The sequence below is a fragment of the Rhodnius prolixus genome, unplaced genomic scaffold (genome assembly GCF_049639745.1).
Source record: "Rhodnius prolixus isolate KJV_2025 unplaced genomic scaffold, Rpr scaffold_15, whole genome shotgun sequence".
Lineage (NCBI taxonomy): Eukaryota > Metazoa > Arthropoda > Insecta > Hemiptera > Reduviidae > Rhodnius > Rhodnius prolixus.
Genome location: NW_027411605.1, coordinates 4,339,060 through 4,365,078, shown reverse-complemented (window position 1 = coordinate 4,365,078; position 26,019 = coordinate 4,339,060). Strand labels below are relative to the sequence as shown.

Here is a 26,019-nt window from a genome sequence, read left to right as displayed (position 1 = left end):
AGCATTACTATAACCTTCTCATTGTGAAATACGGACTTCAGCCTAACCTACAAAGTTGTGCGATGAGTGATGATGTGCTAGAGAATAAATAAAAAAGGATGTAAAAGAACTTCAGAGTTAACCCAGCTCGCTTTTTCTTCTCGGTAATATCACCCTAGGGTGTCTACTGACTTTTTTGTTGACGTATAGTTAAACAATGTTTTTTGTCAGAGAGAGGTGCTACTTAAATACTGAACTGGTAAATCCCTTAGGATCGTGACTCCCCGCCACAAATGGCTGCTACAAGATGGATATCGAGAGCAATGTTTTTTCTTTTCACATTCCATCGAGTCATGACAAAAGAAGCTAAAATTAAAAGGGATATGGAAGGGCTTATGAGAAATTTATGGTTCACTAAATGAGGGTGGAGGCGCCACGGTAGCTGAGCGGTTATAGGCTAGACCCGCAAAGCTAATATGTATTGCGGTACTAGTCTATATTCCCAATGGTGAATATTAGAAATTTATAATAAAGTATGTTAGGCGGTTATAGGCTAGACCCGCAAAGCTAAGATGTATTGCGGTACTAGTCTATATTCCCAATGGTTAATATGAGAAATTTACAGTAAAGTATGTTAGGCGGTTAGAGACTAGACCCGCAAAGCTAAGATGTATTGCGGTACTAGTCTATATTCCCAATGGTTAATATGAGAAATTTATAGTAAAGTATGTTAGGCGGTTATAGACTAGACCCGCAATGCTAAGATGTATTGCGGTACTAGTCTATATTCCCAATGGTTAAAATGAGAAATTTATAGTAAAGTATGTTTGCTAGCCGCCTCCGTCCACGACACCTAATTTGGTAATTGGACGTAAAGCCCTCCTGTAATAATGGGCAGTTCTTTTAACTTTTAAATGAGGATTGTCATTTAAAACACCTGAGGCGATAGTTCGATGAAGAGGACATCCCTTACATGCATTAAAGAAAAAAAAAGTAAACCTATTAGGCGGTGGTGGATTTGTGGAACAAGATAAAGGCAGAGAGATTCTCCAGTTGCAGGATGTATGGAAGTACTGGTTGAGCTAGGAAACGGGGAAGATCCTGTTTGGCGTGATGACAAAGTAGAGGATAGTTGACAAAGTGGAGGATGTGAGTGAGAAAATGGAGAAAGTGATGAATGGCCACAGATCTTTGAAGAGGCTGAAATCCTTTCAGGATCGTAGCGACAGCCAGTTGAAGAAAAAGCAAAAGAGATTATTATTTAAGAAATCTGGTGTGAATATCCATTATTAAATTTCCTTTAAATATGGAAATCTGGATCCATATTTACTCCTAATCACGCAATTTTAATAATTGATAGGTGTGCTCACTTCATTGGAACGGCACTTTAGTAGGAATCCTAGAAGTGCCTCATCCCTCACGCCTAAAAGTGCCTCATCCCTCACGCCTAAAAGTGCCTCATTCCTCACGCCTAAAAGTGCCACTAATAGCATTTTCTGTGAAAAAAGAATTTAACTAATATTGCAGTAAGCGTAAATAACAACAGCCATCTTGAAAAGTTGTTTTCCGTTCAAATTCACCACGTGTTACGTCACTAGGGGTATTTCGACTTTTTTGTTCTGAGTAAATTATAACAATTATCATAATTGAAATAAAATTATGATGTTCGAGGATTATTTTTAACATTTACATTACACATTCTGAAATTAGATTATTTCGATTAAAGGTTGAAGCTTCTAAAATGACAGGTGTTTCACAAAGTGAAGCCCTGAACCCGGATACATAACCTGTGTAATCATCTTATTTCTTGGTCATTTTTTTTTCTTATTCATCTTAATAACAAGATAGATAATTAAAGATCATTTTAACTGGCATAATCTTTTATCTTGAACGATTCCTTGTAACATGTCTGTACCTTTAATGTTCCTTAATTGGTTTCCCCTTGTATTAATTCCTTTCTAACACCTTATTTGTGTCTGAAATATTTTACTATTCGTAAAAAATGAGAGTCATATTTGTTTAAATTATGTCCTTAGACGGAAAGTACAGGATTCAACAGGAATGATTGTGACGTACAAGACTGGCTACAATTGTTGACGTTTAATCAATATAAAAATTGCCATTTCATGGATTTAACACGTTTCTCTTCGAACGGTTAAGAATAAACCATTCCATTTTGCAGGGCATCTTTTATCTTATCTTGTTTAAGCATCAACATAAAGGGTTTAGGCTAAGAGGTTTCTGGATTCCAACGAAGAGGTCGCAGGTTCGAATCCAGCAGCTGCTTTACAGCTCACTTTCCTGGTTATACAAACATAACCTGAAATAATGGTTACTATGGTAACATTGGCAAACAATTGCAAAAAAAGATTGTTTCATGTTAAAATATCGACTAAAAATGAAAATTAAATAAATTCCAATTAGAATTAACATGACAGGAAACAATTTAGTACTAAATATTATACCAAATTGCTGAAATTTTAACGATCTGAGAATTCGAGAGTGCACTAAGTTTCAGTGTGGTTAGGTTTGGCTTGGTTTGGTTAGGTTAGGTTAGGTTAGGTTAGGTTAGGTTAGGTTACTCGGAAAGATACCAAGGTCTGAAGTAATGATCTTCTAGCCTACTTATCCCTTGGCGGAAGTACGTACAGTTTTTAAAATGCTAATTAATAAATGAAAATATATTTCCTTCTCAACTACATTAAAAAAAATAAAAAAGTTCATAGACCTACCTACATGAAGACAATTTATCTGAAAATAAGACACTTTCACTCTATATATGGAGGTTATGCAGATATTAGCGCATCTTATATTATGAAATAGTTTCAATTTAAGATCTAAGATGTTCACATCTAGTATTAAAACTTTTTATTTTTTTTTAAACAAATAATCTGTAACTATTTTATATTAATGGAATAATCTATTTTTTAAACACCATATTTGGCATTTCTTGTACAGTTACCATTAAAGTTACGTAAAAATTAGCTGAAAATTTCTTTTAAAAAAATTAGGTAAGTAGAGAACTGGGATGTGTAAATTTATTACTTATATTTTTAAATATATTACTACTTTTTATTTAACTACTTTAAAGTTTTAGTTAAAGAAGGGGTTAAAGTTCACCAGTTCTTAGTTCATAACCTTTAAAACCAGCTGATTGACTGCTAGCAAGTGGGTTCTATCAGTTAATTACCAAATACATCTCACTGGAACTTTGTTTCAAATCGGCAATTGTAGTAGGGAGTGCTTTTTTAACTTTTCTCTGCTATTTTGTTAACATATTGGGGTGTTATTATTGTTATGTAAAATTAACATAATTTATCCATTAGGTCCTTACTACTACTTCTTTTTTTTTTGATTGAATTCCTTAACCGGCTTTTTCTTACGTTCCTTAGCCCTTAATCCGGTTTAAGGACTTTAAAGGACTTGTTAAAGCTGTATTTAGCAGCAATCCTATCCTCTGATAATCTAAAATAGCAATCCGTGGTTTGCCTCCAGCTCTTAATGTAACAAAGCACAGCTTTGTGAGGAGGAGACCTAGCAAATCTTTTATTGGTAACTATTCATTTGATACCATTTTTGGGTGATAGCAATAATTTGATGAATCGATTACAAATTGGCAATAATTCTTGATTGTTAATCGTGTTTAGGGAAAAATATGAAAATTAATTTTGTAGCCAATATCAATTGCTACACGGCCATAGTTTGGTAATAATAGAAAATAAAAAAAATCAGTTAGCAAAAACTGTGCAATAAAGAATTGGTCCATATTTTTTTTCTTTTTTTGAGATGCTGGGCAAGTCCAGTAGACTTTCGGCTCAAAATTGAAATCAAACAATTTGATCAATTATTAATAAGTATAGTGCAATTCGGAGGCGAAAGAGGGGCGGGCACCAATGTTATTTGGAAACCGCCATTATTGCGTACATACTCCACAGCTGCTAGAAATAATCTAGAAACTCCATCTAGTATTTAGTCTGCAGTTGTTTGAACTCTTTTATTATCTCTTTTGGAATTTAAAGCAGATGATTACATACATTTAAATATTTCTTTGTTTTACTTTCGTATTTCACAAAAGAAAAAGAAATAGGTAATTGAATATTTTCTTATCTAATCGGCTAAGATCATATTATTTCCAAAGAAAATGTATTTTTTTTAATACTTTTTTGTGTATGTACATCAACGACGTGCTATGACGTAAACTGGGATGTTTGCATCGATTCCCTAACTTCTGACATAATATCCTAAAAATATAAAACAAGTTTGATGGGTAGATTAAGAAAAAAATTCAACGACCAACAATTTTTCTGAAAGGCGATAAATGCTGTCTATAAATTTTGTGATATTTATTAGTTGTTTAAACAAATTGTTACAACGATGAGAAGTAGCAATAGATTTGGCTGGATCGGAAGAAGGGGTGGAGATTTTATTTACAGTGATGGCAAGTCCATCTCTGAAATTGGATATATGAAAAAGATCACTTCCTGAACTTTTATGGTATATGATTAGGAGCATAGACTAGTACCGCATTACATCTTAGCTCTGCGGGTCTAGACTATAACCGCCTAACATACTTTACTATAAATTTCTCATATTAACTATTGGGAATATAGACTAGTACCGCAATACATCTTAGCTTTGCGGGTCTAGCCTATTACCACCTAACATACTTTACTATCAATTTCTCATATTAACCATTGGGAATATAGACTAGTGCCGCAATACATCTTAGCTTTGCGGGTCTATTCTATAACCACTCGGTTATCGTGGCGATTAACAAACATACTTTACTTAACGAACTGATGCGTCTTTTTTTTTGGTGCATCCCTTTCCGAAATTCCATCCATCATCAGAGGTTTATTAATAACTTAGGTGTAGAGAGTTTAACTTCGTTTTCGTCTCACACTACTATGGTTTTTACTTTCGAGGAATAAGAGATGTAAAGAACAGGTGGTCAGAGAGAAGTTGCATTAGTCTTAATTTTGTTATCCTACTTATAGTTTATTTTATTGGAGGACGATGTCGTGAGAATGGTCAGTACGAACACCAGCGACCCAAACGGAGAGAATGCTAATTGGCGTTGTGTGGTTATGAGGTCATGGTCAATAACGTATTCAAGCTAAATAAGAAGGCGCTTCTTTTGACTAATATTCTTCATTTTTATCATCTTTTATTTATTTATTATTTATTATTTTTATTTATTTTATTAGATAAATACATTTGTGAAAAATTAATTTAATTTTCGTAAAAGTAAACACATAAAATTGTAATTTCACCTGGGAAAAAACCTAGATAATGTTACTAACAGTTCAATATGTTTTAAAATTCTGAATTTTATTAAATTTGTGAGTAAGCAGGCGAGCATTGTAGTGACAGGAATGCGTTTGAGTATGCACACCGGAAATTATCTATCCAAATATTCACGAAGAAACAAAAATATTTTTTATATTCCTTGGGTTTTCCCTAGAAAAAAAGAAAATCACGAATTCCTTTTATTATAATTTTTTGATGCTGATTTGAATTTCCAATTCAAATTATATGATTTAGTTAAGATTCACATATAAACATCAATTTAGTTGTCTATCATGAAGAACATCGATCATTCGCGAATAACCTTGTAAAATGTTTGCAAAACGTCTCACTAAAGCCACTATATTCATAACGTTAGCCATAGTGTAAACCCATAGTTTGTAGAATAGCCCAGGAGGCATTTTGGACGAAATGAACAATCCATTGAGTAAAGAGGGTACCAGTTCCGGTTTTACTTCGATTCAGCAGCACATTCAACTCCCCCATAATGGTACACAAGAATTAGGTAACTTGATTTGATAGCGTGACAGGTGATCTTGCTGTTGGTTCCCACTATTATATTCATAGTTTTAGTTAAGTAAAAAAGTAGTACCTATTTTTCTAGGCCGGTTTTAAGTCCAACAACCAATTAGGTGACGTGAACGGAGGCAACTAGCAAACATACTTTATTATAAATTTCTCACATTAACCATTGGGAATATAGGCAATACATCTTAGCTTTGCGGGTCTAGCCTATAACCGCCTAACATACTTTACTATAAATTTCTCATATTAACCATTGGGAATATAGACTATTACCGCAATACATCTTAGCTTTGCGGGTCTAGTCTATAACCGCCTAACATACTTTACTATAAATTTCTCATATTAACCTTTGGGAATATAGACTATTACCGCAATACATCTTAGCTTTGCGGGTCTAGTCTATAACCGCCTAACATACTTTACTATAAATTTCTCATATTAACCATTGGGAATATAGACTATTACCGCAATACATCTTAGCTTTGCGGGTCTAGTCTATAACCGCCTAACATACTTTACTATAAATTTCTCATATTAACCATTGGGAATATAGACTATTACCGCAATACATCTTAGCTTTGCGGGTCTAGTCTATAACCGCCTAACATACTTTACTATAAATTTCTCATATTAACCATTGGGAATATACATTAGTACCGCAATACATCTTAGCTTTGCGGGTCTAGCCTATAACCGCCTAACATACTTTACTATAAATTTCTGATATTAACCATTGGGAATATAGACTAGTTCCGCAATACATCTTAGCTTTGCGGGTCTAGCCTATAACCGCCTAACATACTTTACTATAAATTTCTGATATTAACCATTGGGAATATAGACTAGTAACGCAATACATCTTAGCTTTGCGGGTGTAGCCTATAACCGCCTTAACATACTTTACTATAAATTTCTGATATTAACCATTGGGATTATAGACTAGTAACGCAATACATCTTAGCTTTGCGGGTCTAGCCTATAACAGCCTAACATACTTTACTATAAATTTCTCAAATTAACCATTGGGAATATAAACTATTACCGCAATACATCTTAGCTTTGCGGGTCTAGCCTATAACCGCCCGAGAACATAGACAAAGGGGACAGTTCTCTTGTTTCAACTAACGCTATTCACGTTTTGATTTCTCTTCTAAAGCCACTTATATCCAAAACCAGGCGTTGTACAGAAGCCCAAAAACCGAAACACTGGGTTATAGCGCCATTTTCCATACACATAGTTATAAAAGTCGTGTTCAGTGTAGAAGATATTTTTTTTTTGTTGCCATCTACAAGAGGATCTCAAATTTGCGCTGTTAAGTGGCCATGAAGTTGATGTGCAGTGATTTATCAATCAGATAGTACTTAATTAGCTAAGTTTTACAATTAACTTTAGTTGATGAACTTAGCGCAAACTGACGTCATTCTTCCTCTTCCTTATTAGAATAGATTCTTTCATATTTTTTAATATTTTCCTACCAAGTACTCATTTTTCATCTTTTCTTATTTATTTTTAAATTATAATTATTAATATTTAATAATTTTTTACGTAGGGATATTAATTATAATTTTGAAATTGAAAGTCAATTACTCAGGTTAAATAAATCTCTTGGTATCATCAGTACTTCTAAGATTAATTACTTTAAATAAAAAAAAATAAATAAATGGAAGATTTTCCAACGGCGCCATTAATTTATTTATTTAATTTATTTTTCTGTATTTATATAATATTTGTTGCAACCTGTTCTATTTGGAAGGCTGTGCAAATGATATATATTTTCTTAGAAATCCGCCTTTCTTTTAACCTTTAACATAAATTTTTTTTTTATTATTACTTCTTATAAGGTAATACTCGTAATAATTGTGTCATCATTGGCTAGTAAATTAATTTCAATAACTATAATAAATAACTTTACGTTTATTTCATTGTTAAATTTATCTTTTTTATCTTTTTAAACATATTTATGGAGATGGAAAAGTTATATACTCGTATATTGTGGTTTTTCCTTTTAAAATTTTCCTGTGAACGTGAAATTTTTCTCCAGTTGTCAAAGTCGTATTTCGTCTATTTAATATTTATTGGCTAATTTTGAAAATGAATCTGAATTGTTAACGATTTAGTAGAATTATGTTTAAAGCTTTTTAGATGACAAAATTGATTCGTGTGGTGTACTTCAGGGACGAATACCACTTAGCTCTGTATACTTTATTACTAACTTGGGTGATACATTGAATTTTTGTATGATTTTATTGCTTATTGATTCAAATCTTTTGCAGATCTTAAGAAGGGCGGGGCTATCTCTTTCGTAAGACCAACATGTTTTTCCTACTAGCAGTTTTGCGTTTATTTTTTCTAGAGAAAGGGAAAAATTTGGCTTAGAAAATGAAAATTGTCCCTAGAAAAATGAACTTTGTAAGAGAGAGATTTTTCTTAGTATATTGTGCCTTAAAAATACATTAATTCCAGCCTTAGATCAGCGTAATCCAAGGCAACAGCTGCAGCCGAGATACTGCCGAAACTATGAAAAGGTGTATACCAATTATTGCCTTGACTAGAAGAAGGCTAATGGAATTTTATGGGTATGTTGCATGATGGTCTTAAGAAACTACTTCTATAGCAAATAAACTGCAGAGGCTATAGGCAGCAGTGGTATCCCTTGGGAATAACCGTCAGCTCGTCTGTGATAAGGACCGATTACCTACAAAGTATTGTGCCTCTAGCCTATAAACGTGAACAATTTAAAAAATATCTGCTTTGCAAACTCACACGACTTCCTCTCAAGGTTTCGAACTCATCAATAGCCTTCAAAACTCGGAAATTTGACTCGTAAAAAATTATTTCCGGTAGCGAACTTTTCACCAAAACTCAATTTTTAACAATACATTTGAGCCTAAAATAAATTGGACATTCAGAAATAGGGTACTTTTGAGAGAATCTATCCACCCCTTCCTCTCAAAACTACCCTATAGAGTTTTCCGGACAAATACCGGAAATAGCTCCGACGATATACGTTTGAAATCACTAAAGGAAATCGCCGTAGCCGTTTCCGGGGGAAATCTTAAAATACTAAATCATCTTTTCAGTAATGTGGCACCTCCAGCCAGCCGATTTACTTCAAATTTGGAAATTTAGTCTCACATGCGATGTTTAAAAAAAAAAATTAAGTAGGTTTCAAGAAAGCACAAAACCCCCCAAAAATGGCACTTTAGAGGGAAGAAGCCCAACTAATCGAATTTTTCTGGGAAAATAAAAGTTATCGATTAGTAAAAATCATTTTTTCAAACTCAGTGATCACTTAAAACGGGTATTTCCGGTGAAAGCGCAAAATGGTAGAATCTCCACGATTACAAAACTTCCTTTACTAATTACAGTAAGAGAAAGTAAAAGAATCTGCTTTGCTGCAATCTTCTTAAACACCTGCAATTTGGCTTGAAAAACTCTACTTTTTATGTAACAATACCTGTATTACTTACAAATATGGTGTATTTTAAAATAAAATATTACGATAAATACAAATAAAGTGTGTATTTAAGTAGTGCATAATATATCATTAACGTATGTTTAATCATATGTTAGATATCTCAACAGCTGTAAATATTATAATGACAACAATTACATACATTTGTAGTATGCAATTCTAATAAGTGTTCTGGAGAATAATTTACCTTTCGTATATAACATTCTAGATTAAAAATTGTAAATACGTGAGAATTTTCCGAAATAATATCATAGTTTTCAATATTGAGATCAATAGTTTCATGGAATTATTTTGTTAATGTATCGATGTATTATCGATGTATTATCGATATATTATCGATACATTATCGATATATGTGGAAGTGGATGTGCATATATGAAGGGTATCGAATCTATTAAGAGTATAAAAAAAGTATAACGTAAATGTATGAAAGGCGTATCAATATTATGGCCCTAGTAATCTAGAGGAAGACAGCCATGTCGGCAAGTGTCCCTTTGAATATCCCATCCTAACATAGACAACGTTTACAGTAGTCTCTGTCGGCTTACTCTATTTACCTGTTTGAGCAGACAAAATTAGGGGCCTTTTAATTCTTTTTTAGGGGCCTTAGGTAGTCGGTGAGCAACGGTGAGTTCAAATTTGATAAAGTTTTGAGTCAAGCTCGATCAAACGGAAGCGTTAGGTATTTTTCTCCCCCAAAAACGTCTGAAAACATTTTCTTAGAATTGGGTTACTCAGATTGCACATAGGTTTATCTACAACTTTCTATCCAATTATTTAAAAACATTTACTGCACTTTTTGTGCAATAAAGATGAGTGGGTTATGTTTCTAAAGATACATAACTTATATAATATTAATAAAAATTTAATGAGTTTCTGAGATTACGAATTTTGAGAGAGAGAGAGAGAAAACGAAAAACAGCTTAACCGGAAGTGATCATTTCATGTAAGCTTTCCGTGATTTTGCTAACCTAAACTTGTACTTAAAATTTCCTTTTAACCACGTGTATAACACGTGTATGTGTGCATAACACATGTTTGTACCTTTAACTGGAGTTGGTGGTAATACGCGTTTTATGATAATGTAGAAGCCAATTATATCGTTCATGGGCAATAAAATTAAAGTAGGTTTAATTAAAGAAGGTTCTGATTGGTAGACGGTACATTTATATTTATTTATTTATTTTACTCCACAAGGTTAAAATATTTAAATAATTTTCTGGCTTTTAAAAAGTATTACGACCTTCTGTAGTTAATATATATTTAATAATAATGATCTAATATGGAGTATTCTAACAGTGGAGGAACTTACCTCGTCCAGCGAGGAACTAGGAAAGGTCAATCGGTCTGCTAGTTCGGTAAATTGGTCTCCAGTAAAAGGGAAATGCAGAAGCTGTACCGCGCCCGTGCAAAAACCTTGAGACAATCATCATTTTGCAATCATGAAATCATTGTAACCAAGTTTGAGAGGAGCCAATGATTGTTCTCTCTCTTTGATCTTAACCAATCTAGTTCACAGCATTCACTTTATTGCAAGTAACTAGGAAGTTTGATTCTGGAATGATCGATCTGTATTTGTAAGCGGCCAATATCGAATGAAGGGGGAATGGCGATGTTATCGATTTGCTCTTGTCCTATTAAGTAAATAAATTGGATCTGAAATTTTCATACCCTAAAATGATATTTTCCATTAATTTTCTTTTTTGGAAATTTTAATCTAGCAAACTATTACGATAAAGTCATGAGTAATCGCACCAGATTCTCTTTTAGATGCACTCACAGCCTCATAAAACAAGTATTTCCGGTTCTGAGACGCTACAAACTTCCTCTAACTGTGGATCAGTAATTTATGACAATAAAAATTTTTTTTTAAAAGCTCTTTTTAATGACTTAACTTTTTATAAATAAATTAACATTAGTAAATAACGTTAAAAACACCTGTTAACTTAATTATATCCACTATAACAATTATTATCACATTAAAAACCTAGTGGAATATGACCTTGAAGAAACACCTTTACAGGTGATTATTTCGCCAAGTTGGTGCTCCTTTCTATCGCCCGGTTTTTTTACTATTTTATTTTTCGAAAGATTAGTACAGCATCAAAATATGTCGGCATCAATCAAAAAAGAAATATTTATATATATAGTTTTATATACGAGGTGTGTTCAAAAAGTAACGGGAATTTTTAAATTTCGCGGGTTTGGAGAGTCTGATTGTAAATTTTTTTTTTTTATTGTGTTGGTACACATGCCCCTGAAGTACGATAAAATTTTCAGTAATATTCATTGTTTACTTCTTAAGTGGCAGCCGTTAAGGTTAGACGTGTTTTTCGAGCTTGGCGATTTTTGTTTGTTAAAAAAAATGGATCAAAGAATTTGTATTAAATTTTGCGTAAAAAATGAAATAAAGTGTGTGAAATGTTAATAAAGGCATATGGTGAGTCTGCTATGAGTAAAACAAGGATTTACGAGTGGTATAAGCGTTTCCAAGATGGCCGCGAAAACGTTGAAGATGACGAACGACCTGGACGTCCAAGCACATCAACAACCGATGAAAACGTGAAAAAAGTGAAAGAAATGGTTATGAACGATCGCCGAATCACAATCAGAGAAGTCGCTGATGATGTTGCCATATCAATTGGCTCATGCCATGAAATTTTTTCGGATGTTTTGGGTATGAAACGTGTGGCAGCAAAATTTGTTCCAAAATTGTTGAATTTCGAACAAAAACAGCGGAGAATGGAAGTTGCTCAAGAGTCACTCAATGAAGTCGACAACGATGCGGATCTACTGAAACGTGTTATAACAGGTGACGAAACATGGGTTTACGGATATGATGTCGAAACTAAGGCTCAATCGTCCCAGTGGAGGCATTCTGGATCGCCAAGACCGAAAAAGGCTCGACAAGTGCGGTCGAATGTGAAGGTTATGCTCACTGTGTTCTTCGATTTTAATGGCATAGTGCATCATGAATTCTTGCCACAAGGTCAAACAATCAATAAGGAGTACTACCTACAAGTTCAACGCCGTTTGCGTGAAGCAATGCGAAAAAAACGCCCGGATTTGTGGCAAAACAATTCATGGATTTTGCACCACGATAATGCACCTGCTCACACTTCATTGCTTGTTCGTGAATTTTTGGCCAAAAACAAAACTTTAACGATGCCCCAGCCTCCATATTCGCCAGACATGGCTCCATGTGACTTTTTTCTATTTCCAAACATAAAGAGAACATTAAAAGGCCATCGTTTTACAAGCATAGATGACATTAAAAGCGAATCGCTGAAAGCTATCACAAAGATCGAGTTTCAGAAGTGTTTCGAGGATTGGAAAAAGCGCTGGCACAAGTGTATTGTATGCGAAGGGGACTACTTTGAAGGCGACAATATTAATGTAGATGAATAAATAAATATTTTTTTCAAAAAACGAAAATTCCCGTTACTTTTTGAACACACCTCGTATATATATTTTTTGTACAATTTTTTTGATTTTGGAAAAAATGATTATGCATGATTATGCATTAAATTTTATAATTAACTGTTACGTTCTGCAGCTTGTTCATTCCGTGAACGTTTATTTTTAAAAAGAAGGTATAAAATATATTTAAAAAAGTGATGGAATCGATATAAAAATTTATGTATTAAGTACATTCTCAGACAATATAATTTACTTTTCAAAATATATTTTTGTATTGATAAATAAAATAAAGGTACAACCCGCCAGTCGGAACATTCAAATCCATTTAAAGCTTCTCGAAACCTGGTTCCGGTCAAATGGAAAATAAAAATTAATGAGTAAAACTCAGTGCACATTACTTTTACATTACGAAAATAATCTGCCTTGTTCACCAGTTCAACTGAACGGTGTAACGATTCCTCCAGTACGATACTTAGGACTGTACATTGGACAAGAGACTCACGTGGAACCCCACATACTCTACTGAAACGACAAGACGTGAACAGACGCTACTAGCTACTTGACTAGACTACTTGACCACAGATCTAAACTCGATTTGAATCACAAACTGACAATTTACAAGACACTGTTAAGACCCATATGGAACATACGGAGCAGAAGTGTGGGGCTCAACCAAACCCCTGTTAACTCTAAACGCCTGCAGACACTACGCAGTCTAAAATCCTACGGAAAATCCTGGAATGCTCCATACTACATTTCTAACCTTACCATACACACTGACCTTCACATCCCCTTTGTCTCTGATCTAATAAAGTCTCGCTACCCGCAACTTTCACAGCCTCCTAGCTCTCTCCATCCTAATCCTCTTGTACAACAACTTTCCTGCTCCTCACCTTTTCGACAATCCTCCTCGTCGTTTGAAGCGGAAGTGGCCTAGAGATTTATTGCGATTAAATCATTGTGAAAGAGTTTCACCAGTGGGTGATTGCTTTTAACCATGACATTACAAGTGAACTGAACCAGTAAGATCAAATTTACTTGATGCAACATTTGTTGCAGTTGTAAATGTGGCTAATAAAGTGAAAGAAAAAAAATTAAAAAACAAAAGATACAACCCTTAACACTAAACCTTCTAAGTAAGTTTTTAAGCTAAGTAACATCATATTTATTGACGTCTCATCTTTTTTTAAAAGTGGAAGTATTGCAATTTAAATTTACGTTTAGTCCGGAAATTGGAGGCTTTTTTGGGTCTCCTGTGTACGAACAAGCTGTTTTTCCTAATAATTTTCAGTCTGTAAGTTTGTGGGTGCACGCACAAGGTGGTTACAAACCAGAAAAAAAAAACAGGAAATAGCAGAAAGCTCAAATTTTGGATCTACGAGTTGGGAACGGAAATTGTTCAACTGATTGACTAAATTATTTATTTTGGAGGGGGGATTTAATATTTTTAAGAGATTTGTATTAATGATTCCCTTTAGACTTTATTTTTGGTTGCACCCTTTAATTGTGGCCCTAGCGGGGAGGGAATTACTTTAATGAATCTCAAAACAATGTCTTTATTACATTTTTTATCTCCATTGCAGTGTAATTAACTATATCAAGCGTGCGACATGTGTATACCTCACAAAATCCCCAGCTTTATATTCTAATGAGGCATGTTTGAAATCTTGATGAACATTTGGATAAAAGCTACGATAGCTCCCAGTTGGCGGGGCGCTCCCTATAGTTGGATAATTGCTGGGCGAACCGGGAAGTCGGCTAATGAAAGGCTGATAATCTCCAGGGAAATCCAAGGACTCTTCCAGAAAACCCATCACTAAGTTAATTATCAAAATAAGATTAAATATTTGCTACAGTTTGTCTATAGTATAAATTAAAAATTCAAAATCCAAACCTAATGACTAGTAATTATGCAATTATGAATTTACCACCAACTGGTCCATATCAGCGGGAAGCTGTGAAGGATCTAGTTACTGTAAAGAAAATCCAAGGAAACTTGATTTAGTTCTTCAGTTTCTTGCTGTTCTATTGGATAAGCTCTTTTTTCCCCACCTGGTTGCCTAGTTATTTTCTATTCCAATTAACAGGAATTAGCCCAGATTTTTTTTCCGCTGTGGGACATTTAGATTTATTCCATTGCGAGGTTACAATTTGTCTATTGTTATCTTCGAAGATTAACCTAAAATATCTGCTTCTCCATTTTCATTTAATTAGTACTTCTGTTTGCAGGGGGGCACTCGACCGTGTAAAGATAAATTGTAATTCTTACGAATGATCTATATCTAGAATAAAACTCTAGTAAATTATGTTCTCAGATACGGATATTTGAGTTACTTATCTTATCATTTGTTTACGTAAGAGTAAAATTAATGTTTGCGTATAATGTACGTAAAAGGGAAGCTAATTGCGTTGAAACCGGAAGTCTAAGGTTTTTGTCGAATTCTAACTCCTTCTAAACTCTTATTTGTTTAGAAGGAAGAGTACCCAGTCAAGACTACCCAGCCCCCCCTCCAATTAGACAATAATGTTGACCTTGTCTGTTCCGCTCACCGTCCCTTTTACAACCCGAGTTATCGAAGTAGAATTCGCTTCCGCCAAACCTTACGATCTAGTTTAGCCATTGAACAGGATTGAACTCGCAATAAAGTTTCTAATTCTAAGTGATGGCTTGAGTGCACTGCATAGACGTTAACAAACTCGCACTGAAAGATGAATCATATTATTGCGGAAATAGTAGAGCGGATAGCACTTCTTAAAGAGGAGAGCGTTCTTTATGTTCACCTTCTTTGGATAAGAGGACATAGCGGTGTTAAATGGAATGAAGTAGGTGGATACACTCGCTAAAGTTGCCTCTGAATATGGAGGATTGGAAGAGTACAAAGTTCCAATGTCGGATTTAAGAGGAAGAATCGCCATCACCGCATTACAAATGTGGCAAACAGAGTACAGTAATACGAGTATAGACTAGTACCGCAACACATCTTAGCTTTGCGGGTCTAGTCTATAAACGCCTAATACTTTACTATAAATTTCTCATATTAACCATTGGGAATATAGACTAGTACCGCAATACATCTTAGCTTTGCGGGTCTAGTCTATAACCGCCTAACATACTTTACTATAAATTTCTCATATTAACCATTGAGAATATAGACTAGTACCGCAATACATCTTAGCTTTGCGGGTTATAGCCTAACATACTTTACTATAAATTTCTCATATTAACCATTGGGAGTATTCTCATATTAACCATTGGGAGTAATGTGGCAAACAGTACGAAGGGATAATTCTACAAGCGTATGGTGAACTAATTGCCTGAAAAGAGCTTGGTGTAAAAGGTACAGGCATGAACAAAAGATTGGTTACTACAATTAGCAGATTTAGTGCGAACCAAGCAGTCTACTGGTCGTACTTACATCGAATCGGTAAACGAGCTACTCCGTTGTGCGAAAAGTGTAAGCAGGAAGAAGATTTTTAAACATGTCGTCATGGAATGCCCACTTTATAAGAAAGAAAGAGATGAACTGTTCAGCTCGTTGTACAAAAATTTGAGAGCTCTGTTTTTAGATAGACGAAGACATCGTCTTTTCTAATAGTGTCTATGCCCTGAAACCTGTTGAAGACGTGATTAATGAATATACTTGTGAATAGGAAGTTACATAGTTAAGATCAAACAACCTGGGAAGGAATGAACTTGAAGATGCTATTCCTAACCCTAAATATCCTGGAAGAAGATAATAACTGCAGAGTATTGTTAGGAAGACAATCTTATTACAATTCCTTTTTTTAATTACATTTCTTGAGATCAGTTGCAGCAAGGGAAAGGGATCTACCGCAGCAGCTGATTAAAACTAAAGGTCAAATGTATATTTTATGTAAGCAATACAGTCTAATACACTTTAGTTCTGGCTAATCTTAATTTTCTTTATTTACGTATTACTAGTTTCCATTACGCTAGTTTAGTAGTTCCATTCTCCAGGAATTATCAATTACTATTACAACAGCAGCAATTATATATTTACTTTGACATGCACGCCCTCTCTAGCGTTTCCCATCAAACTTTGACCTACAAAACAGTTATTATTGATGCTCTGGTAAATTTTGATTTCGTCTCTGCAGCAATTCTTCTAGTAATTGCTTATTACAGTAAAATGTAAATCATTGACCTAATTACAATGATTCAATGTCCTCTCCCCCTTTGTAAGTGGAGGGGGAAAGGTCAAGATTGTATTTCTTTTTCCCCTCTCTGACTCTTCCCAATTTGCATACAACGGATCTCTAGAATTGTCTACTACTCATTTTTCTTTGATGAAAGGAACAATGTATTTTACTCGTTTCCCCTCCCCCCTCGGTAAATCTATCTAAATGATAAAGTTGAAAAGTTCTCAGCCTTGCGCAGAGACGGCGTTGTTATGGCTACGGAGGAAAATCTGTAGGAGATGTTTTCTGAGATTTTTCTTACGCTTTCAATATCTCAGATAAGTAAGAGAAGGCAATTTTTTAAAAAAAGTAATTGCCTATTTTTTCAGGCCAACTTTACGTCCAACTACCAAATTAGGTGTGGTAGACGAAGGCGACTAGCAAACATACTTTACTGTAAATTTCTCATATTAATACATCTTAGCTTTGCGGGTCTAGTCTATAAACGCACAATACTTACTATAAATTTCTCATATTAACCATTGGGAATATAGACTAGAACCGCAATACATCTTAGCTTTGCGGGTCTAGTCTATAAACGCCCAATACTTACTATAAATTTCTCATATTAACCATTGGGAATATAGACTAGAACCGCAATACATCTTAGCTTTGCGGGTCTAGCCTATAACCGCCTAACATACTTTACTATAAATTTCTCATATTAACCATTGGGAATATAGACTAGTACCGCAATACATATTAGCTTTGCGGGTCTAGCCTATAACCGCTCGGCTACCGTGGCGCCTGAGGAAGCAATTATGTTCCCAAGTAAAATAAAATAAAAGCCTTCACAGAAACAGTCGCAGTTAACTTTCGCTCTTTATTCGACTGTATTCCATTTGTGTTCTTACCTCTCGACAGTTTTTTTTAAACCTTCGCTTGACCTAACTTCTGCGAACTGACGTACAAAAACTTGCAGATTAAGAACTTTGAAAGTGAAATATTTGGAATAAATTAAAAATAATTACGACACGCTATCATTAAACAGTCAAAAATATCATATCGTGTTTTGAGACCACCATAGCTAAAGAGATTGTGTCTTGCAGTTTCATTCTCTTATTGTATAGTATGTTGCCATGGCCACAAAATGTTCTCTCTAAAAAAAAAATCCAATTAAGGTTGTATATTTCCTCCGTTGAGACTAATAACACTTGTTTTTTTTTGGTTTGTATATGAAACTTTTAAATGTATATTTCGTGATTCTGTATTTTCTGAACTTTTGCCAGTTCTTCTGATTGTAAAGAGCACTTTGATAAGTTAAAGTAGGTGAAAGGTCTTCCTTTAAACGGTGTATTGAGGGTTTTAGTTGGTTTTCCCCTTTACCTTCTTGGATTAAGGGTAAGAGAGGAGAGGTGGGTGATATTCACAAAAGTGCCATTTTTGGGGGAGGGGTGTAGCTTATCTGTAGAAGGATTATGTGTTACAGCTAAAAATTCCGTGTTTGAATAATTTTCCTCAAATGAAAATATGTCTTTATTCATTTAACATTTTCTTTAGGGCAGTTCATGAAGCGGATCTGGAGTAGGCTTACCCCTTTTAGGGCAGTTCATGATGCGGGTCTACTTTTTAAGAAATGTTATCAGAATAAACCACTTATAGAGTAATTAAATATCCTAAAAGGTAAGGTTACCATAAGGGTGACCATTTAAAGCTCGAAAATGGCTTCTTAAAGAGGTAATCTTGATGCGTAACTCTTCTTTCCAAATATATCATGGATACTTATTTATGGAGTAATTAACTTATTGTTTCAATGACATCATTATCCATAAAAATTATTAATTGTCTACTTAATCTATCTGAAACTAATGATCTATCTTTTACTTTTTTTTTTTTTGGAGATCTTTGCTGTGAACCAAAAAGTAACCCCTTCCCCGAACCAATTTACTTACGATTTTCCGCGAAAAGTTTTTGAAAGAAAATTTATGACCACCGTCAGGCTTGTGTGATTTCTAAATTTAAGAAAAACAGCTGGACTGTGAAAACTGGAGAAAACCCTTTAGGAACTTTTTATTGGTTCCCATACCACAGGCATAAACACCAAGAACAATTTTTCAAATCCGTTTTTTTGCTCAACCTAGGAGTGTTGACTTAAGAAACCAGAATATCGCAGGGTCGCCTAAGTTTTCGAGAACAGTTTATTGAGAGTGTTAATACACGGATTAATGGCTTACAATGGAGGGAGGGGGGCAGAAATTTGGAATGTAATTTTTGTAAAACGGAAATGGGCGAGATTGTGTATGATACGGAATATTTAGATTGTTATGGATTGTATGGTTGGAGACGTAAAAGGGAGCATTTTCTTTCATTCTTAGGATTCTGGATTGGATTTGAATTAGGATTCGGTGGAGTTGAAGACGACTTAGAATGTTACGGTTGGTGTTGTCGACATGAGATTGAGTTAAGGACAACTGCGCTAGGATCAGGTCGCTAGGTCAGCCAATACAATAGCGGTTTCGGCGTACTTAAGTCCATAGAGTTGTCAGAGGTTCCTAGAAAGAGGAAATCTAATGGGAGCCAAATGGATCGAACCCAAGCATGTTACACTTCGTGGGAATCCATTTCACTATGCTAATTTCGCAAATCATCTAATTATTATGATTATTATTAGTTACATTTTGACGGATTTAACCTTGTCTGTAGTGTTCCATTCCCCTGGACTGGAAAAAAAAATGGCCTTGTTCACTTGGGGTTCACAGATTGTTCGGCAAAATGTGATGTTGCGCGCTCTCTCTGAGTAAATAGACACGTCATTTCGACATTACCAGCCGCCAGCTGGAGAGAGAGAGAGAGAGAGACAGGGATAGAAGTGGGTTTGTCTGTTTATGTGAGTGAATGCATCGCAGAAGATTTGACTGAGCACGCTAACCACATAGTCTCTTTGGGCGCTCTATGTTACAAAATAATCCGTGTGCTAGTATGTCTGTTCGTAAGATTAAACTACAGGATATGAGTTCTACTACTGTTTACTTAATTTATTCATAAACCGGAAGGAACTATTTTACGATATTTTGCGAACTAATCGAAACTAGCGTAAACGAGGACAAGTCAGCTTAACATTAAAAGATGAAAGGTCTCTAAATAAGCGCTTAAATGCAAAGTCCTTGTAATAAAAATAAAAATCTTTCAATATTATGACGTTGAATCAAAAGCGGTTAATATGATTGGCTACTTATTTTACTTCAGTTTCTTGCACCTTAAAACAGGAAATCATGATTGCAGAAATTACCTTAGCTTTTATTTTTAACCTTAGAAAAAACAAAAAACTTAAAACTGCAACAAACCAACCGACGTGCTAATTTTGCACAAAGTAAAATGTTAAATGTGCAACATTTATTCTGATTATTGGAAGAGAGAAAGGTAACTGAGATGCTGAGATAATGGGGAGCCATAAGATAAAATTGAAATAAATTATATGGTCCAAATATCAGATGGGAAAATTTTTATTAAAGAAAAGGGTAAAAACGTTTCCAAGGTTTTTCTTTTGGGTGGTAATTATGATGTCAAGTTATACTCATTTAGTTTTTTTTATCTTAATCTTTAACTTAACATTTCTTTCTCTAATAAAAACTGGCCAATACGACAGGTGATCGTCGTGGAAAGTGTAACGTAGATAGACACCCAACTTTGACAATTTCCCCTCTTTTCCTATAAAAGATAAATTACCCAAATTTTCTTTGAAATAAAGACTCCTCGTTGTATAATTTTTTGCAAAAGTTTAGATCAAATAAATAATCAATATACAGGGTGTTCATTTTAAGACGGCTCAAATGTATTTCATTCTTAAACGGTTAATATGAACGAAAAATGGTAGAGGAAAAATTTGTTGCCCGTCACCTCTAGTTTCAGAATATGTGACTTGATTTTAGATTCCTGCCCGCATACGCGGCTGACGCGCGACCAAAAGTAAGGGTTCGCAGTTGACCCCCATTTTCACATACACAGTTTTGAAGAGTATAAAAAGTAATGAAAGAAACCGGAAACCGCAATTCGATATCTTTAAAATTAAAGGTGCTAGGCCATTTCAAAATCTGGATATTTATTAATCATATTTCAATTTTTTAACTTGTTATCAAAGAGAAAGAAGAGCACGCGATAGGTCATTTTTATGTATTTTTTCATCGCCTTTCTACTGAAAATATTGACAAGCCAGTAAAGCTAGTATTTTTCTTAATATCGGGAAATAAGTCGTTTTCCGAGTGATTTTTCTAGGAAAAATCAAATGTTAAGAGCTTTAGATGTTCTCAAGCTACACAATGGCTAAAAATTAATTTTACATCTGTTAATAATTACTTGGTAATTTTGGGAGAGTTGCGTTTAATTACCAAAAAAATTGGAAACCTCCTGCCACATATTTAAGTGATCAATATCTTTCAAGTAAAGGATTAATCTTATTCCTTAATTTATCAAATAATGCACTTTACTCAACTTGTGAAGCATGTACTGTGCCTTCAAAGGTGCCTCCTCTAGCTCGCAAGCCAGGTTAGCCAGGAGGTTTTCAACTGCTCTCTATATTTGAGGAAGCCCATTCTGATACTAGAGGTTACGGGCGACAAATTTTTCCTCTACCATTTTTCGCTCAGATCATCCGTTTAAGCTTGAAATGCATTTCTTAAGCCGTCTTAAAATGGGACACCCTGTATAGGTTTTTATTTTTCTCTCATAAAATAACGGTTGACATTAATTTTATATTTTGCCCGATTAATCTGACGTTAAACATCGCTCTTACTATAGTTTGCATACTTCTACGTACAAATTACAAACTCGCAAGTTTAAAAAAAAAAGAAAAAAAAATGGCACTTGAACATTAAACAGTTTTATTTACAATAATCTGAACAGTAAATTATTTCAAAGACGGTTTTTTGATGAATGGCAACAATTAAAGAGGAAGTTTAATCAGGCTTTACGTCACCACACGGTTAACCAAGAGCGGACCTCGAAACTGCTACTTCCGGTGGAGCTCGCATGATGTCATCATTTTCTTTTACTGCAGTAGCGGGTAAAACATCTCTTTTTTTGGGGAGGGGCCTCCAACAGTTATTTCCTGTGTAAACAGGAACTTAATACTTCCTCTATTTAGGCTGAGGAGGAATCAATCAATCGGTACAGTTCTTTAAGTTGGCGTTCATACTGGAATAATAATTCGAAAATTAGGAAAAATTAATTTAAGGAAATGTTAAAACGTTAATAAATAATCAGGAACGTTGCTTTGATGAATTACGACAATCAATCGTTCAGCATGAGCGTATCTAATGGATAGCGTACCGGAAGTCATAATTTTTTAAAAATTTATTTAATCCTACCCCCCTATTACTGGAAATGACTGGCTGAAATTTGACTTTCAATCTTGTATGAACGTTAATTTCCTCATGCTGAAGCAATTTGTGGCAATTTTTTTTGGCATTTTGGCATTTTGTTTAAAATTAAGTACGTACATATAATTAATATATGACACTGATGATACAATGATTATATTTATTGACAGACAGATGATTAGTTGATACAAAAGGATGATTTATCTAAAGCGATTATAGGCTACAGTCTACGACCTTGTCATAACAGTAATTTGGTAGCAAAAAAATAAAAATAAGATTTCAAATATTTTTATCTTAAAGTTATTTGAAAAGTGAATCTTTTTTTTGTTTTTTTTGAGAAACGGAAGTTTATTTTTCACTTTCTCTCATTAGGTTAGAAAAGTATCGCGATGCCGTTTTTGAGTAAGTCGTCTTTTAAAAAAATCTTAAAAAATTGATCAAGTAATATAGTACTTTTGGTTTACCATTTTTGGCCAAAATCTCATTGGAGCATCGTCCTTCTGGTAGCAACCAGCGGAATATCAGAATTTAACTTTCTGCGCGATATTTTGGTTTTCAAGTTACGATTAGAACATATACAAACATATAGTACATGCTTTTGACCAATTAATAAATCCAGTTTTTTCGTACTTAAGGGACATCAAAACGGATATTTACGGTTATGGAAAGCTAATAAATTCAAAACTCTGCACGATTGCTACTCTCCTTTCTTAGTCGATTAATTTATTAAGGTAGAGTAAGTGGAGGTTGATTGAACAAGATCGAAAAAAAAATAACAGATTTACAGTAATTTTCTCTGTTTAATGTTAAACACATTAACGAGGTAGCCAGCCAGCTGTGGAAAGGTTAGAATCAGCCAAATTATTGGTTAGTTAATTTAAGAGGCGGTGAAACGCTATTTAGCTAATAGTGTCTGTTACGTCATCGTTGTTAACTATCATAAGACTTCCGTTTTTCTTTCTGTATCTGCAGGCAATTTTTAGGCTACGATCATATTAAACTATTTTCTTACTCTTGTACTAGAAAGATTTGCCATCGTGAAGATTTTCGAATTTTACTGTTACACGTTGAGTGCCGTGCAAGCTGGCCAATAGTACGAGGGTCGTTTGAAAAGTCCGTGCAAAAATAAAAACTACTTAATTTTTTGGAGTAAACCTTTTTTATTTTTGAACATAGTCTCCTTTTAGGTTTATACACTTCGTCCAACGCTGCTCTAGTTTGTTGATCCCTTCCGAATAATAGGATTTGTCCAAGTCTGAAAAATAGCCATTCGTTTCTGCAATCACCTCCTCGTGTGAATAAAATCTTTTTTCCCGCCAGCCATTTCTTCATATTGGGGAACAAATAGTAGTCCGAGGGAGCCAAGTCTGGAGAATAGGGGGGGATGTGAAACGAGTTGGAACCCTATTTCCATTAATTTTGCGACCACAACTGCTGAGGTGTGAGCTGGTGCGTTGTCATGATGGAAAAGGACTTTTTTGTGGGCCAATCGTGGGCGTTTTTCTTGCAGCTCGGTTTTCAAACGGTCCAATAACGATGAATAGTTTTAACTAATAACCTGTAATAGTTTTACCCTTTTCCAGATAGTCGATGAGGATTATTCCTTGCGAATCCCAAAAGAAAGTCGCCATAATCTTTCCGGCCGAAGGAACGGTCTTCGCCTTTTTTGGCGCAGATTCCCCCTTGGTAACCCATTGTTTAGATTGTTCTTTGGTCTCAGGAGTGTAGTGATGTATCCATGTTTCATCCACAGTGACGAAACGACGCTTAAAGTCCTGCGGATTCTTCTGGAACAGCTGCAAACCGTCCTTGCAACACTTCACACAATTTCGTTTTTGGTCAAGCGTGAGCAATCGCGGCACCCATCTTGCGGATAGCTTTGTCATGTCCAAATGTTGATGCAAAATATTATGTACCCGTTCATTCGAGATAACAATCTCACGCACCTTCACTCTTCTGTCATCCATCACCATATCATGGATTTTATCAATGATTTCTGGAGTAGTAACCTCAACAGGGCGTCTAGAACGTTCAGCATCACTTGTGCCCCATATGGCCACTCCGAAAATTTTGAAACCACTTATAAACTGTTCTAATCGAAGGTGCAGAGTCACCATAATGTTTATCAAGCTTCTCTTTAGTCTCCTGAGGCGTTTTGCCTTTCATAAAGTAGTGTTTAATCAACACACGAAATTCTTTTTCGTCCATTTTTTGAAAATCACTCGACTTCCTCGATTCAAACGAATGCCAAACACAAAGAAATTGACCGATCTGGCTGAAACTTGGTGTGTGTTCTTCCAAGAGATGCTACTAACTAAACATAACCTCGATACGCGCCAGTGGTGCTATCTCTCTGACTTTGCACGGAATTTTCAAACGACCCTCGTATATGGTTTGTAAAATCAATGATCATTTACGCATTTATGTATGTAGTTGCATAAAATCAAAAATCAATGAATAAGTTAAAAAAGATCGCTAACGGAAGTCAAAATGAAAAAGTAATTCAACCGATGAAAGGTGGACGAACAGAAAATAAAAACTATATTATAACTACGTCAAAACTCAATCAACGCATTGAGCAATCACGTTGGGATATGACATCACCACTAATTAGTACCAAACACTGGCCAATAATATACGTAATCTTTTATTGTTCACATGCAATTAAAAGTAATAAATTAATAAAATGTATTCTTTTATTTCTTTCATGAGAATCACTAACAAATATTGAAATAGCCCAAAAATAATTGGTCTTAAAATTGTAATTACAAGATTCTGTTAATTATGCCTATTTTCTACTCCACCCTCTCTCCCTAACACTTTTACTACGCTAGTGTCCCACACACATACACTCTTGCTACGTCAGAGCCGCACAGTTTCTTTTGTTTTACGGTGAAAGTATTGGTGATTGGAAATTGTGAAAATAAACTTCGTAAAGAACTCAGGAGGCCATGTTTTTTTAGTAACCTCCAGCTGAGAAATGGATATTTGGTTCTGATGAAACGGGTTATTGTTATAATTGTGTTAAACTTTGATTGGAAGACGTAGCTCTGTAATGTCCACAATGTAGTTAGGTTGGCAGTACTGTATAATAAACGCTGATTTCATACATCGTGGCACGCACGTTTATTGTCTCGCTCTGGCCTTGAACTGAGATAGAAACCGACAAAGAATTGTGGTAAAATAATGCTAGTGTGTGGAGCGATACATCTTTTTGTTGTATCAAGGGGTTGGTCTAGTGGTCAAGAGCGTGGCTTCATAAGTGGGAGGTCGCCAGATCGAATCCCCGCGTATGACTACTTTTTTATTTCTTAGAAAACAATTTATTACAGCTTCCGTCGTCCACTTTCACTTAATTGGTAGATGGACGTTAAAAACTCCGCCTGCAAAAAAAATAGGCAATTACCCTGCTTTTGTATCACTGACACAGTTCCGGTCTTATTCGTCCATCATCAGGGGTAGGTTAATCCGATTGGTGCAAAGATTTTTGGCTTCATTTCTGTTTCCATCAGTCGCCCTCCACATGCTGAACTTATAACATCAGCACTACTTACAGCAAGTATAGTACGAGATGGAAATACGAAAGTGAAGTCGAAATCTCTGATGATGGAAGAAAAAGCCCCCCCCCCCCAAAACAGATCAGAGATTCCAATAAACTTGCACCCCTACGATGAATAGTAAGAAAGATTCCCAAATAATTCTAGCAACCAGATTCCAGACCAAGTTTCACATTATCAGAAAAATTTGAAAGCGATCAAGTAATAGAAGAAAAAAGCAAATTTACCAAACCTTTAGAG

The 26,019-nt window shown here is 34.8% G+C and overlaps 1 long non-coding RNA gene across 2 annotated transcripts in view; it reads right to left on the bottom strand.

The window, feature by feature from the left end:
- The window catches only part of LOC141454906 (uncharacterized), a 92,182-nt gene that overhangs the window by 6,731 nt on the left and 59,432 nt on the right, over nucleotides 1-26,019 (bottom strand). The gene's annotated exons all lie outside the window — the stretch shown is intronic.